The sequence below is a fragment of the Garra rufa genome, chromosome 9 (assembly GCF_049309525.1).
Source record: "Garra rufa chromosome 9, GarRuf1.0, whole genome shotgun sequence".
NCBI classification, from domain to species: domain Eukaryota; kingdom Metazoa; phylum Chordata; class Actinopteri; order Cypriniformes; family Cyprinidae; genus Garra; species Garra rufa.
In genome coordinates, this window is record NC_133369.1 from 26,663,979 (window position 1) to 26,679,934 (window position 15,956).

Below are 15,956 nucleotides of genomic sequence, written 5' to 3' on the forward strand. Positions count from 1 at the left end.
CAAGGGGAATGGGAGGGTCATCAGCTCGATTGGCACATCAATTGCCTCGAGTTGATGGCTGTATTTCTGGCTCTGAAATACTTTCTCCATCAGTTGAGGGGCTGTCATGTCTTAGTGCGGGTGGACAATACAGCAGCAGTCTCTTATATAAATCACCAGGGAGGTCTGCGCTCACGCAATCTGAACAGATTAGCGAGGCAGATTTTTCTCTGGGCCCAAGGAAAGTTCCTGTCACTCAAGGCAGTTTACATTCCAGGGCACTTGAATGTGGGAGCAGACTTACTGTCCAGACAGACATTACCGATGGGCGAGTGGAAACTCCACCCGGAAGTAGTGAATCTGATATGGACCAGATTTTATCAGGCGGAAGTGGACCTCTTCGCCTCTATACAGACAGCGCAATGTCCCCTTTACTTCTCTCTGAGTCACCCAGCTCCGTTGGGTCTGGATGCGATGGCGCACTCATGGCCCAATATGCGCCTGTATGCGTTTCCTCCAGTCTCTCTGCTCCCGGGGGTTCTAGCCAGAGTTCGCCAGCAAGGTTCTTGCCTCTTATTGATAGCGCCGCGTTGGCCGAACAGAGTATGGTTCTCGGAGATAATATCTCTCCTCGACGGCTCGCCTTGGGCGATTCCGGAGAGGAGGGACCTTCTATCGCAGGCGGGGGGAACGATATTCCATCCCAGGCCCAACCTGTGGAATCTTCATGTTTGGCCCCTGAGGGGAACCAACTGAGGGACACGGGGCTTTCACCTGCCGTTATTGAGACCATCCTAAGTGCTAGGGCTCCCTCCACTAGGAGGATTTATGCCGCTAAATGGGGTATTTTTGAAAGGTGGTGTGCTGCACACAATGTAGATCCAGTTAACTGCCAGATTGCTTCAGTGTTGGACTTCATGCAAGAGAAATTATCATCAGGCATTTGCCCCGCTACTCTTAGGGTATATGTGGCCGCTCTTTCGGCTTGCCACGCCCTAATTGATGGGGAACCGCTTGGGAGGCACCCTCTGCTCTCCCGCTTCCTTCGTGGGGCCAGGAGACTGAGGCCTCCAGTCAAAACCAAGATCCCTTCTTGGGACTTAGCAATAGTCCTTGAGGGTCTGGTTGAAACCCCGTTTGAACCTTTAGAATCAGCGTCTGACAAACTTCTGACTCTTAAAATGGTTTTTCTTATGGCAATAACTTCCTTAAAAAGAATTGGGGATATGCAGGCTCTGTCTATCGCGCCATCCTGCTTAGACTTTGCCCCAGGATTGGTGAAAGTGATTTTGCATCCTCATCCTGATTATCTGCCCAAGGTGCCATTCTCGGCTGTACATCCGGTCATTTTAGAAGCCTTCTGTCCTCCACCGTTCACAACGCCGGAGCAGGAGAATTCTCATAGACTGTGTCCAGTCCGCGCTCTTCAGGCTTACATCCACCGCACTAGCCAGTGGCGTAAGTCGGAGCAACTCTTCGTCTGTTATGGCCCCCATAACAGAGGAGCAGCTGCCACCAAGCAGACCATCTCTCATTGGGTCAGGGATGCTATAGCTCTTGCCTATGAGGCGCGCGGTCAAGCTTCGCCTATAGGCCTTAGGGCTCACTCCACCAGGGGGGTCGCCTCGTCCAATGCGTTGGCAAGGGGTGCTCCCCTACAACAAGTTTGTGATGCGGCAGGCTGGTCCTCTCCGCACACATTCATAAGATTTTATAGCTTGGATGTTCATGCCACTCCGGGCTCTCGCGTCCTTGAGTCGACATCACAAGCTAATGTCTAGGTCTTCCTGCGTTCTTGTGAAACACACCTGCACAACCGTAGGAGTCCAGACATATTCAAGCACGGCGGCGTGGGTATTCTCGTTCCCAATGCGCTTAGCAGCGCAGCATCGACTGTAGCTTTCAAAAGGGAACAATCTCAGGTTACTTGACTGTAACCTTGTTCCCTGAGAAAGCGGAACGAGATGCTGCGCTACTTTGCCGTGCTGAAGATGTCCCAGGACTGCTCTTCAGACAAAATATCCTGACGATGCACCTGTGGCTCATCTATTTATAGCCTCGTGCGCGTGCGCTCCGGTGACGTCACCAATCGAGGCTATAATGCCGTTTAGTCAATTATATTGACGTTTTACATACAATATTCACAGCTGGTCACTTCTAAAGACGTTCCCAATGCGCTTAGCAGCGCAGCATCTCGTTCCGCTTTCTCAGGGAACAAGGTTACAGTCAAGTAACCTGAGATTGTTTTTTGTACCTCACACTGCATAAACAAATTGCATTACAACAAATACACAAAATAATTCTCTTTTTACCAACATCATATGCTTTTAGCAACATCATACCCCTTTAATTAAAAAAAAATGAATATTTATACTAATATAAATGTCTTTACTATCATTTTTGATCAACTGAATGCATTCTTACTGAATACAGGTATTTTTCTTTAAAAAAAATCAATTTGGTGCCGTTACAAAGCACTGTAGACAACGCTATTGCAAAAAATAAAATGTACCCAACAATATAATTGTGCGTAGTGTAACAAAAATACAAACTCAATTTCTACATATTTAATATACTGTACAATGTGCACTACTACATGTCAAAAATGTGTTTTATCTGAACAATTATTGGCTGCCCATAGCATGAAACCACCAAAATTAATAAAAAAAGCATATACATCATATTCTTGGGCCCACACAATTATTAAATGTTCTGTTTTGGAGACATTTTTGGCTTAATCTATGTTCTGAAGAAAAAAAAAAACACATTAAAAACCACTGCATTACAGCATTCACTGCTTAACAAAACATCATTACTTCTCCTCAAAAGAAGAATTATTACATTCCTCCCACAAAAACAGTGCCAAAAGTGTTACTGATTAATAATAGGCCATCAGTTTTTGCGGTTCACATGACTGCCCACGGAAAGCCAGCGAGAACTGAACAGCCTTGAGGGGTTTAACTCCACCTCTGCAGGCCTCAAAACATTAACTGAGGCAGTATGAAATACACAGTTCTTCTATATGTCAAACTAATCAGCCTGAGAGCCACTCACAAGACAGTCAGCAGCTTTTATTGTCTGTTTCTGCATGATGCCTCTGCTATACTTAAAAAAAAAAAAAGGAGCATCAGACTGAGAACCACACACAGAACACGAAATGAAGCAGACCGCCTCTGTGTTTCCACAATCTGCCACGTCCATTTGTGATAAATGCATATAAACATATGGCTTGGCAGACCGCAAATATCACAGATTTATTTACATCTATTTATAATCACACAGGGACGGGAAAAAAACAGCAGAGATCTTGGTCTCACGAGACTGTCGTGTAATCAGCCACAATGGTGCTTCCATTCATAATTTCACAGTTATTGCTGCCATGTGAGAATTGATTTACAAGGCTTGAGGGGAGGAAAAGGCACAAAATAACTCATTTGCCCCAGGTCATTACTTCCTCACCATACAATGGACATGTCAAGATGTGTACGTCGGGTAACCGATCAAAAATACAGACAATTAATACACCATTCAGACAAATCATGTCATGACTGTGAAAGGCGAAGCCGTAATTATGGGAAACGCGTCCAATTATTATGACTCGTGAATCAAAATAATTAGCACATAAGTCCCTGCTGCAATCATGACAAAGAGCATCAATTATGACCTCTTTTGCACCGTTCGGAAGAGAGGGAGAACGTACGTGAGACACAAGCGGATGGAGAGAGAATGGACAGAGCAGAAGCAATGTAATAACGTAGAGTCCGAATGAAATCAAAGGAAAGCAAGCGCACTGAAGTTGGAATACCTCTGTGAAAGGAAACACTTGAGTGATTCACTTTGAAAAGCGAATAGCATTATACATCAAATGGACGCAGTGAAAGACAACCTTCACCATTCTATTCGGATGAATTTATAGCAGCTGCTGCAGCATCATCGTCATGCCGAGGGTGTGAGACTGCACTGAGCTCAGAGATGACATCGCTATTGAAAGATTAGAGTGTAACACCTGAGCTCTCGTTCCCACACACCCCTTAGAACACCTCTCACATTCCCACTGCTCTCGTTGGCTGCCAGCCTCACCTCCAATGTGCCCCAGCTGCACATAAAAATTACATGTGTTGCCTTTTCACATACCTCATGAATACATCTTCTAACTAACTACATTTTGACACAAAATGTTCCTGTAGATTTAAAGGGATAGTTCACCTAAAAATTAAAATTACCACATGGTTTACTCACCCCCAAGCCATCCTACGTGTATATGACTTTCTTCTTTCAGACAAATGCAATTGGTGTTATATTAAAAATGTCTTGGCTCCTTCAAGCTTTATAATGGCAGTGAATGGGTGTTGAGATTTTCAAGTCCAATAAAGTGCATCCATCCATCATAAAAAGTGCTTCACATGGCTCCAGGTGGTTAATAAAGAATCGGTGCATTTGTGTAAGAAATGATCCATATTTAAAACTTTATAAACAGTAATCTCTAGCTTCCGCTAACTGTCGTACACATGTTCATGAGAGAGTGACGTCCCAGCGGATGACGTACAATAGGACATAGGCTTAGCATAAGCTTTGTAAAAAAAAGTGACAAATGCGGAAGCGCAGTGGGGAGAGCAAAACAAAACACATGTCATGAATTAAAAGAACAACTAAGATTTGTAAGAAAAATGTGCGATTTGACTATCGAGTATATTGCAAAAAGCAAACAAAACACCTACAGAGTGCACGCATGCATTACGGGATGACGTCTAGTAAGTTAGGTTAAACTAGTACGAGTACGCCATTTAGAGTGCTTTTTTTCACTGCATGATTCAGTCTATTAAAATGCATTTAGAATGATTACATGATTTAAGAAAATTTCTATTTTTATATAATTTCATATAGTTAATCAATATCACATGAAGAGTGCTGTTTTTTCTCTAAAAGTCAGCATGATTACTAATTTAGCACTGTTTTGCATCTCTGAGCAACATGACGGTGTTTAATTCCTGAATGAATCAACCGTTTAAATGATTAGGTTTAAAGTTAGATTTAAGATTAGATTAAACTTTTTAAGATAAGATTAAAGTTAACTTTTTTTAAAAGATTTAGCCTATTGAATTAAAGGCTTTTTACTTCACGAGTGCCTTGGAGTACTTCATCTTCTTAGTTTGATATTTACCTCCAAATATCCAAAGAGCACCGTTGATTACACGGAGAGACTCAACTCAACTCAACTCAAGGTTTATTTATAAAGCACTTTCAAAACCATAAAAATGGACCAAAGTGCTGCACAAAAATAATTAAAAAACTATAAAACAACATACAACAAACAAACCAGCGCAATCATTACAAAAATATAAATCGTACAGCAAGCTCACTCACATTACCAGACCCATTCAGACACCAAAAGCCTGATGAAAAATTAAGTCTTTAAGTTCTTTTTAAAAGTGTCCATAGATGATGAAGCCTTTATAGATAGCGGCAAGGCATTCCAAAGTTTGGGAGAGACCAGTGCAGCATTCTTGGCCTTTTTTGTTTTGTCTAGATTATCAAAACATTATTTATGTATTTGTAATTGCAGGTTAAAGCATGTCCCTCTGAGCTGCATTAAATAGTGTGTAAATATATCTAAATGCCACTTCAGATGCTGCTTATATTTCCTCTGCATTAATAATGATTTTATTTGCTTGTAACAGCCCAAATGTTAGTATCTGACTCAAAAGATAATGCACACTTTTAGAAAAATGGCTTTATAAAGGTAAAAATCCCCATAAAAGGTAAAAATCTATTTAAGCTTATTGGAAAAGATTCATTTCTATCACTGCTGTGAACTGACTACACAGAATCTGAAGAATATCCAAAAAATCTAAATTCAGCTGTCCATGGTAGTCCTCTTATTATTATCTATAATTACTATAAGATAATTATCATTATTGATAAAATCTTAGAAAATATCAAGATAACATTTTTTGACAATATCGCACACCCCTAGTTGGATTATTTTGATATATAAGCCAGGAGGAGATTGGTTTTCCTTTGTTGTAATAGAAACTTGGTTTTCGCGAGACTAGCATATTCTCACCGAGCTTACGCTACGCCTACGTCTTACGTCATCTGCTGGAACGCCACTCTCTCATGAACACGTACTTAACAAGAGTAAGTTCGGGAATCAAAGTCTATTTTTACAAAATAGATACCATGATACTACGATATATGCCGGTGTTTTACTCTAAAAATAGCAAACATTTCTTCAAAAACTTTGTGTCAGCTTCTGGTCATCACAAATACTATGTTTATTTAATTATGAATGTATAATACCGTACAGTTTTTAGTTTTGCCGTTCTGTCTATTTAGTGCTGGCTGTACATTATGACTCTCCACGTGATTTTTTTCGCGATTATTAATATTGTTATTATTATTATTAAAGTAATATTGTATTTTTTCCTTGCTCTCCTTTGCATTATTAATATGATGGTGTAAATGTACATTGTATAATGTGCCCAGGGATATACATAATAAAATAATATAACACTAAACAAGAGATGACGATTAATGGCTTTATTACTTTTGGTTCGGGATTACGATGTTGTATTGAGTTTATGCATCATCCGGACTCAGAATAGTTTAATTTACTCTTAGGAAAATGTGCATTTGGATATAAATGCTGTCACAATTAACCATGATGTAGTGATCCGAGGGAAATGACTGAGTAAACTAAGAAAATACGCTTAAATATACGGGAGATGGAGAACAGAAACTATAGCTGGCGCTATGTTGCGCATATTATTTTGATGAGTCAGCGGTCTGAGTGCCCATATATTACAAACAAGTAAGATGTTTGTTCTTTGTTGATTATATAACAACAACTTGGAAAACAGACAAAACAGAAAAGGTAAGAAGCATTATTTGAGACAAGAGCATATTAATATAACAGGTGCAGACCTGTAGCGGAACTAACTTTACCCTGCGTTGACGTAATTTCCGATTTTTGTGAAAAAGGCTAATGGCAGTGAATAGTGTTCAAGATTTTGAAGCCCAAAACAAAGTGCATCCATCCATCATAAAAAAAACACCACAGCGGTCACAAATTAGAAGTACAAAACAAGGATTTGTAAAAAAAAAAAAAAAAAATGTGTGTACAACAGTTAGTGGAAGCTAGACATTTCCGGTTTATAAAGTTTTAAATAAGGATATTTTTCTTACAAAAATGGATTGATTCACTTCAGAAGGCCTTTATTAACCACCCGGAGCTGTGTGGAGTACTTTTTATGATAGATGGATGCACTTTATTAGACTTAATACAACTTTGATTGTATTCATCTGAAAGAAGAACGTCATAAACACCTAGAGTGGCTTAATAGTGAGTAAATGGGGTCATTTAAATTTTTGGGTGAACTATCCTTAGTTATTACATTACATAATTTTTTACGTGATGTGTTGTTGGTGGTCATTTGTTTTGCGTGGATATATTCATACATCAATTATTATATTAATCTACCACAATAACACAAAAGAGAAAAAAAATATTATGTGGCTGCATCAACAAACAAAAAACAGTGGAAAATAGTGGAAAATGTCTATAAACTGCCTTTGTGATCATATCTTCTGTATTATTACAGACAACTTAGAAAACAAAGCAAAATATACAGTTTACTTGTGGATACCTAGTTAACTCCAAAACTGTTTTTGCAAGTTTTTGCAAATCAAGTGATTATTTCATCCTTGGAAGTAAACATGACCTTGTTTCAAGATAGACTGAAAAAAAAGTGTGCCCTTATTCGTTGAAGTAGCGTAAAGTCAGCCAATCAGATTAGAGCTTGCCAGAATGAGGGAATGAGTCTATGAGTGTGCCATCTGAGGCTGAGAGACTAAGGTTAGGCTGACATCTGTGTTCATTTTATGCTACAAACACAGACGTCTTAGAAGAGACATCAGTGAAAATGAAATGCAGTGTTTATTTCAGATCACGTTTCCCCCTAAAAGAACTGAATGCAATCTTGCCCTATTTTGTGCTTGTAGACAATGTGTTCATAATTAGTCATTTAGCTGACACGTTTATTTAAAATAACTTCCAGTCTATTTTTTGTTACATGGACCGTCCCCTTGAGCAACCTTGGGTTAAGTGGCTTTTTCAAGAGCAAAACAGTGATAGTGGTGATAGTTCGCCCCTTCCACAATCTTTCTCTTACTAGCCAAGCTCTACACTACATCACATTATCAGCTGACATGACCAATATTATGAAGGAAAGAGTGTGTAACTCTGTGAGAATAGCGCTGATGAGCCAACAGGCACTACATTTATACTCTATCAGAGGGGAGGGAATTTACATATTATCAATATGCATAGACATGCAAGGCTTTCAAGAAGAGGTCACCTTAAATATTAAAATTCAACAGTCAAAGAACAGCACAAAGCACAGGGTCACTTTATAATAACATCCATTTAACCCCAGTAAGAACATGGTAAACAGCCAATTAATGCTTAGATCTACTGTTAATCAGACTACAAAAAATTATTCAGTTGATCCAGTATTCACTCAAAATTACCACCAATACAATACATCTACATTATTGGTTCAAATTCAGAGTTGGAAATGTCTTGCATAATATACAAGGTACACATTTCTAGTAATTGTGCAGGTAATTCTTATGTTGTATTTTCAGAAAGTTTTAAAATATTTGTCCTCTCCCCAAATTTGTTACTCCAGTACTATATGGTTTATTAGAAGGGTTACATTGACCTATTAAGATTTTGCTTCTTTATTAAAAAGTTTTCAGAGGTAAATCAATAAGTTACAATTTTGACAATACTTCAAGTGCGATTAATGAGATTTGTTGTATTTTGAATCCAATTTATCTTTGTAAAAGGGCAAAAAGTTGATCATATTTATTTTAAGTTATAGATTAAGTTTGAATATACATTGAACTGAACACTATCATAAAATTTTAGCTGATAATTCAGTATACTTTATTTTTGACAAAACACACATTTTCTGTAGTGACAGTAATGTTTTAGTTGTGACCACATCACATTACAGAATTTTAACTCGCATACTAAAACTCTACTGAAAAAAAAAATTGCACTGTACTTAAATTTGTTTACTTTCCCCCAAATAAAGTAATATGTGTTCCCTTTTGTCACTACCGAAACAATGATGAAAAGTTTTGGTTGTGACTGTGGGATAACACCCAAAAAACCCCAAAGATGTCACTACCGAAACTTCACTAAATGTTTTGGTTGTGACTGTTTTGGTAGTGGCAATTTTAGATACTTTTGAACCTAGCTCAATCAGCACATGGTTAGCAGTTAGCTGTAGCACAGTTTTAAACAGCTATACACATAAAAACTAAACATTAAGGAATAACTCCCTAAAAAAAGTGTTTAATTATAGAAGAATGGTCTATATAATAACCTGCAGCAGATCTATACAGGTGGAGCTGGGGAGGAGGAGGGTTTCATAGAAACTAAGGCTGCACAATTCATCGAATTTCTAATCGTGATTACAATTACAGATGCCGCAAATTGCTCAAAGGCACACAAAAAAAAGTTTCTTTTTTATTTCTACAGGTTCTCTTAAGGGTTTTTACCATTGTTTTACTTCTAGTTTTAGCATAACATTATCATACATATTTTACTTTTTCCTTTTTTTTTCCATTTAAAGGTGCCATAGAATGCATTGATACAATATTTTAAATTGTTCTCCGATATCTACATAGGTTTATATCTTAGGTAAGGGGAAAAATTCTTCAGAAACATTTTACAAGTCCATTTAGGATTTGGCTAGGCTCATTTAGCTCTCACACAGCAGGAAGGAAACACATGGAGGAAAAAATATATTTAATTACGGAGCTCGAGACGCTATTAATATGTGGGGCATTGAAATTGCCATTTTGAATGCACGATAACTTTTTACTTTCACTTTTGAGATTTGCGATCGCACATGCTCGGTGTAACGTTATACTACAGCGGCAATACTTAGCACATTTGACAAGTTTAGATGCTTGTCAGCATCAGCAAGAAGCTAACCGTGTCCCTCGCATTATTTTATTGGAACGCCTTATTTGTTTTCCGTGCCTTTCTGAGTACAAACACCAACCCATCCCTGCACTTAACATCCCCTGCACAACCTAGAACATGAATTATTTCCGTGATCTGCCATTTTCGCTATTGTCCTCGCTTTGTTTTTTTCACAATAGCCTACCCGCAGAACTTCTGATGATTGGGCTATGCAAATGTTGGGGGCGTGACTATTAATGGTCCCGACTATAACATCATAGTCGGTGTTTTGTTGGAATTGGCCTCTTTTTCAGTGGTCTTTTGCAAACACCAGATTTATATAAGGAGGAAACGATGGTGTTTGAGACTGATGGTATGTCATGTCCGTGTACAGAACTGTTGTTATTCAACTATGCCAAGGTAAATACAGTTTTCCATTCTATGGCACCTTTAAAAAGAAACCAGACAAATGTATAGTTGACATTTGAGGCTTAATGCTATAGAAAAGCAATAAAAGTTTTCAGTTTTCAGCTTGTTTATTTTCATATAAAAATATGGCAAGCAGTTGCTTCAAACAATGGTATAAAGCTATTCAAAACATTTAATGTAAATTGTAATTAATAACTGCAAATTCAATTTAAAGGGAATAATCAACAGTTATGATTTTTGTCTTTATCATTCAGCCCTAATAGGAACTGTGAAAGCACACTGCAAAATGCTCTAGCGAATGCAAACCAGCCATTTAATGCAACACAAACCAATCAGCTTGTGCCACTAGTTATCATAGAATACTATCTAGAGTTTCATAACTTGGCATTAACTTGATCCTGGCTTTTACATTGTTACAAAAATTTGTATTTGATATTAATGCTGTTCTTTTGAAGTTTTTAATTAATTTAAGAACCCCAATCTTTTCCCTAAGGTTCCACAAAAATATTAAGTAGCACAAGTGTTTTCACCATTAATAATAATAACAATGTTTCTTGAGCATATTAAAATGATTTATGAAGGAGTATGTGACACAGAAGACTAGAGAAAATTGTAATCATGTTTCACAATATTGCTGTTTTTACTGTATTTTTGATCAAATGAAAACAGCCTTGATCAAAACATGTGGCTTAAAGCGAATTTCACCAAAAAAGAACATTTGCAATATTGAACAATGTGTTCTCATTAAACACGAGAGAACATTAACAAGACCAAATTAAGCAATTAAATAAATTCACCACACGTCTCCTCACATTCAGACAAACAGATGAGCATCTGTTAGGTTTTTGAATGAATGATATAGTAGCAGTGTATATAAGTATAAGCATTTCTTCTCGGGGATATTTCCTCTAATACATTAATAAATCCATGGCTCTTTTATTTTTAGTAAATCTTCAGACATAAAGAATAAAGATCATTTGCCGTGAGGCAGTTGCTTAATGAACGATGAACAATAATACAGTTGCAGTTATGCTGCTGTATCCCATGTAGGAAGCTCAGAGGAAGAGAGCAAGTGAGGATATTCATTTCGTTTGCTTAACCTGGATGTCCGTGTCTCCTCCCACAAGCAATTAACGGAGCCTCTAAACAAGCTCCATTACCTTGTTTCGTAATTCCTTTTGAGATTCAGACAACAAATGTACGAACTGACTGACTGAATCATTTTTTTGCTTGCTTACAGCTTGCTATAGGTTCTGTTTGATGACTACGCATGAAGGAAACAAATGATCACAGTCTGTCTCTTGCACTCTGCCTCGTCTGTATTTAAGGTAGAGGATTCTCCTTCCATGAAAGTTTCAGTCCCAGATGGGACTGATGAAAGGGAGAGTTAATTATTACAGCTCTAAGGACAATCCAAAAGCTGATGTGGAAGTTGTTCAGTTTGATTGCACATTAATATGGAATCTAACAATCGTCAAATCTCTCATGCTCTCCAAGGCAGCTTTTATTTGCTTAAAAATAGAGTAATATTGTGAAATATTATTATTAGGTTTCTATGTAGGATTTAAATGTGACATTGGACCACAAAACTAGTCGTAAGTAGCATTGGTATATTTGTAGCAATAGCCAAAAATACATTGTATGGGTTAAAATGATCATTTTTTTAATGCCAAAAATCAAGATATTAAGTAAACATAATGTTCCATTTTCTTGCCGTAAATATATCAAAACTTACTTTTTGATTAGTAACATGCATGGCTAAGAACTTCATTTGGACAACTTTAAAAGCGCTTTTCTCAGTATTTGATTTTTTTTTTGCACCCTCAGGTTTTCAAATTGTCGTATTTCGGCTAAATATTGTTCTGTCCTAGCAAACCATACATCAAAAAAGCTATTTTTTCCAGCTTTCAGATGGTCTCAATTTCAAAAAACGGACCCTTATGGTTTTGTGGTCCAGGGTCACAAATGTAAATCGCTTTAAAAATGTAGTTTCTCTATTAAATATAACTATTGGCATCCACTTCTTGCAAAAGGCATCAGTCATCTGTGCCAAAATGGTTTAAAATTAGTACTATTGCATCACTGCACTAGGGTGAAAGTAGGCATACTGCAAACAGATGTTGCCTGACTCTGCCATGTCACTGTCTGTTAAAAAGCCACACAAATGTGGACCTTAACTGCACTGGCCATAAACAATCTACATATGATATATAAACCAACTTCTATTTCTATTTTATGGCGTAAACATCCATCACAAATCTTTTGCTGGCACCGTGAGGATACAGCTTTGCCACAGACAGCATTGATCGGGAGTATGAGGGGTCACTTCACTCCACTTTGTTTGTCTGCTGCAGTATGACTGCTTTAAAAGCTGTATTGGGAACAAGTGTGCCTGGAAAAGTGTCACGACTAACACAATGTGCACTTCATGGGAAGGCGACGGGAAGGCAATTGCAAAACCAATCCATGACCAAAGATAAAATTGGTCATTTATGTCTGAAGCGTTACAGCCACACGACTCATTTTTATAGTTCACTTCTCTAAATTATACAGAGAATAAAGGAGATAATCTTAGTCAGGGGTCTGCTCTTTAATAATTGCAACAACAAAAAAAGCCATCCGCTGGGGTTTCTTTTCCTTTCTTGTATTCTGAAATGCTCTCGGCTCCTGTATGGATCGTGGGAAAATGGTGTTGGTACAGCAATGCTGACACAGGACTCTTCAGAGTATTACATAATTGTGATCCCAGGAGACACAATCTGCTTAAACAGAATCCTCCAAAGAAGAGCAATACAACCTGAGTCCTGACCAGGTGCTTTCTTTCATTAAAACATTTCTGTGTGGTCAAAGGCCATGTAAACGATGGAGGCGCATCTTAGGCTTCCTGCGAGCACACAAGCATGCTGATTAAGGTTTCTGTGCCAAAGCCAAACACTGGCATCACTAGCTTGCGCTGTGTGATTTCTGTCTCATTCATTCTTTTTTCTCTTTTTTTTTTTTTTACAGTAAACACACTGAAGACGACACATATTGTTACTTGTTTACTGAGTAAGTGAAATATTGCTACATATTCATAATGTGTGAGCTGAAAGTGTATCTAAGAAATCTACTGCAAGGTTGTATTTTTTTTTTTTTTTTTTTTAGTTAAAAGAAGAAACATTTCTCGTCTTCTCTAGCTTGGTTTCTAATTTAATTAGTTGTCTAATAAAGCTGCCTTTGTATAAAAATGTTGCTAGATGTATTTATATATTTTATTTGCAGTAAAAAGATGCAGTTGCCAGAATGTTGATGTAATTAAGGGAAGTTCTGCTAAGTTCTGCATCCAAGATGTTCATGTCTTGCTTTGTTTAGTTGCAAAGAAATTATGTTTTTGAGGTAAACATTCTAGGATTTTTCTTCATATAGTGGACTGCAATGGGGATCAACGGGTTGAAGGTCCAAACTGTAGTTTCAATCTACATCTACACAATCCCAGCCGAGAAATAAGGGTCTTATCTAGCAAAACGATTGGTCATTTTCATTAAAAAAAATAAAAATAAAAAATGATATACTTTTAAATCACAAATGCTTGTCTTGCAGCTCTGCAATATGCGTCTTCACACATTGCTTAATCATGTTGGCCACGTTCATCTGTGTAAAACTCTCATCTCATTTTCTCCTCCAACTTCAAAATCGTCCAACATTGTTTTCCCTTTTTTCTAAAAGACTTTTGACTTTCTTTGCACGTTCACTTTGTAAACACTGGGTCGAAAACTTCCACCTGTGTCACACGTATATGATTACATAATGCGTGAGGTCGAGCTATCATTTGTAGTTAAAAAGTATACATTTAATCTAGTAATCATTTTGCTAGATAAGACCCTTATTCCTTGGCTGGGATTGTGTGGAGCCCTTAGAAGCTGCATTGCAACTGCAATTTGGATCTTCAATCCGTTGATCCCCATTGACGCCACTATGTGGTGAAAAATCCTGCAATGTTTTCCTCAAAAACCTTCATTTCTTTGCGACTGCAGAATGAAAGACATGAAAACAAGCTGGAAGTGAACAAACCCTTCAAGTTCACAAAAATTGTAAAACAGCTGCAAACATTAACTAATAAATCGTAACATAAATCACCTAACTTTTTGTAAAAACGCCAAATATGTAAATTTTTCTAAATACAGGAGTAACAATTACTGCATTTTTACATGCATTAGTTCTGCTAAAATCACAGTAAACGTATATTTCCTAATGATTAGCCTAGATTATAAAACATTATTACAGTGCAGGCCTTCATCGTCTATCAGTGTGACAGGTGCATCTTCTCTGAAAATTGCCTAATGCTGAAATAGAGGCCTCCTGACAGCAAAAGCCATGTTCCTAAGGTCACATGGTGTGACTGAAAAGCATGGATCAAACATGCACGAGCGGGGCTGTGAAAAGGTCCACGCTCGTGATCAGTGAGATCAGATAAATGGTCAGGGTGAAGTGTGGGAGTTGACAGGGGGAGGCTGGGCGCTGATGCGAGCCGCAGTGCATTCATTAGAGGAGCCCTCCACCGACACCGAAAATGGACGCCTTTTTCTGAAAAAGCCCTCCATTCTTGCTTCAGAAAGCTGAAGGGACAGGATGTGTCCACAGAGCCGCAAAACACCTGCTTTAGAAGTAGGCTATATCAGCGGTGTTTGTTTCATCGAGCTCCAGATAAGGAGAGTTTATGCTGCACATGCATAATGAATGCGAAGATGCGCTTGCAGATGCACAACGAAGGCGATTTCATTTATCATATTTCCCCCCGTTTAACAAACATTTGCAGAAACAACCAAATGCAGGCGAAAAGCTTTGAGAAAATCGACAGCTGAGCTTGCAAGCTTGCAATTTGGCATCGATTGATTCCGCTCTTTACATTCCACATGGACACACACATGCAAACGGAAACATCCAAACAGCCCCCAAAAATCGCGAGCACACACGCAGACTACAGAAAATCGGAGATTATTGCTTACCAGTTTAGTTTGTCTCGTGTTTGAAGACCGTCGCACTCCCAAAGAGGAAGACGAAGAGAGATAATTGCATATCAGGGGAAATGGACTGTAAACTGTTTTAGAAAACAACAGAACTGAGGACTCTGCGCGTCTCAAAAAGCCTTAAAAATGTCGTCAAATTATAATAAAAAACAAGTTGCGAATGTGAATCTCTCTCAAGACAGATAGTATATAGGAGATATTCAACGCGCACACGTCCCCACGTCACTCGAGCACGGATTTGTCTAGAGCGCTTGTAGCCAATGCGTGTGCGCGACTGCGTCTCCCCCGCCCGCGCCGCAACCCTTCGCTCGCTCTATCCGTCCCCTTCCTTACCCCCCGAGAGTGTGTGAGAGAGAAAGAGAGAGAGGCTGAGTCGTAAGCAACTTGTCGCATACCAAATCCTGACAGACCAGACGAGATGTTCGCGCCATTGTGCTTTTGAAATTGAAGCTTTTTCCCAGACCTCCCTCACACACAAACGCCATCTCTTGGGACGCCGAAGCCTAGTTGAGAGGGTCAGGTGTTGCCCGCATTTTGGGAACCAAATGTTCTCAGAATGACAG

At 38.4% G+C, this 15,956-nt stretch overlaps 1 protein-coding gene across 1 annotated transcript in view; it reads right to left on the minus strand.

The window, feature by feature from the left end:
- The window catches only part of cacng8b (calcium channel, voltage-dependent, gamma subunit 8b), a 45,778-nt gene extending 30,096 nt beyond the window's left edge, over positions 1-15,682 (minus strand). The window contains exon 1 of the mRNA XM_073846530.1: positions 15,373-15,682. The gene's annotated coding sequence lies outside the window, so the exon portion shown is untranslated. The remainder of the gene's footprint in view (positions 1-15,372) is intronic.
- Positions 15,683-15,956: the final 274 nt, after the last annotated feature.